This window comes from Myotis davidii, unplaced genomic scaffold (assembly GCF_000327345.1).
Source record: "Myotis davidii unplaced genomic scaffold, ASM32734v1 scaffold709, whole genome shotgun sequence".
NCBI classification, from domain to species: Eukaryota; Metazoa; Chordata; class Mammalia; order Chiroptera; family Vespertilionidae; genus Myotis; species Myotis davidii.
The window spans coordinates 102,494-103,796 of record NW_006300219.1 but is presented as its reverse complement, the minus strand read 5'-3'; the positions used below and the strand labels follow the sequence as shown (position 1 = coordinate 103,796).

At 32.2% G+C, this 1,303-nt stretch overlaps 1 long non-coding RNA gene across 1 annotated transcript in view; it reads left to right on the top strand.

The window, feature by feature from the left end:
* Positions 1 to 1,089, top strand: part of LOC107185113 — a 9,876-nt gene extending 8,787 nt beyond the window's left edge. The window contains exon 3 of the long non-coding RNA XR_001516031.1: positions 1,079 to 1,089. This is a non-coding gene — a long non-coding RNA (uncharacterized LOC107185113). The remainder of the gene's footprint in view (positions 1 to 1,078) is intronic.
* Positions 1,090 to 1,303: the final 214 nt, after the last annotated feature.

Below are 1,303 nucleotides of genomic sequence, written 5' to 3'. Positions count from 1 at the left end.
TCTCTCCTTTAAAAATCAATCCCAAAACTTTTGATATGTCATATTTTTATTCTCATGTTTTTCTATGTATATATTGATCACATCTTTTATGTCTTCTTTGACCCAGTCATTTTTCAGTAATATGTTGTTTAATCTCCACATATTTGTAGGTTTGTTTTTTGTTGTTGTTGCTTTTTTTTTTACCTCTTTTTTTGCAGTTGATTTCTAATTTCATGGCATTGTGGTCAGAAAATATACTTGGGATAATTTTAATCTTTTTGAATTTGTTGATGCTTGTTTTGTGACCCAACATATGGTTTATTCTTGAGAATGTTCTATGTACACTGGAGAAAAATGTATAGTCTGATGTTCTGGGATGAAATGTGTAAATGTGGATTATATCCCTTTGGTCTAGTGTTTCATTTAAGGCTGATATTTCTTTATTGATTTTTTGTTTGGTTGATCTGTCTAGAGCTGTCAATGGAATATTAAGATCTCCAACTATAATTGTGTTTTGATCTGTTTCTCTCTTTAGTTCTATGAGTAGCTGTTTAATATATTTTGGTGCCCCCTGGTTGGGTGCATATACTAGTATATTAAGAAGTGTCATCTTTTCTTGATGTAGTGTTCCCTTTATCATTATAAAGTGACCATCTTTGTCTCTTGTTATTTTTGTTATCTTAAAATTTATTTATCAAATATAAGTATGGCTATACCTGATTTTTTTGTGGATGTTAGTTGCTTGGACAATCATTTTCCACCCTTTTATTTTGAATCTACCTTTGTCTCTGCTGTTTAGATGTGTCTCTTGTAGGCAGCATATGGTTGGGTTTTGTTTTTTGATCCACTCTGTTACTCTGTACCTCTTTACTGGTGAATTTAGACCATTTACATTTAGGGTAATTATTGATGTATAAGGATTTCCTATAGCCATTTTATCTTTTGTTTTCTGGTAACTCTGTGCTTCCATGGGTTCTTTTCCTTTATGTTTCTATCTGTTGTTTTGTTTGGTGGTATTCCATACATCTTTCCTCTGGTTCCTCTTTTTTTTTAAGCTATATATCTCCTTTGGGAAATTTCTGTGTGTGGCTGCCATTAGTTTTATAAAATGTGAAGTTGCATATATACCATTTTTTTCCCTTTTGAGTACATCTGATCTTCATTTCCTTTGCCTGTTCATACCTGTCCCTCTTCCCCTTGTATGTTTTATTGTCACAAATTATCCCTGTTTATGCTGCAAGATTTTGACAATCTTACTAGTGTTATGACCTTATGTTCTTTATTTCAGGTAGAATAACTCCCTTGAGTATTTCCTGCAATGGAG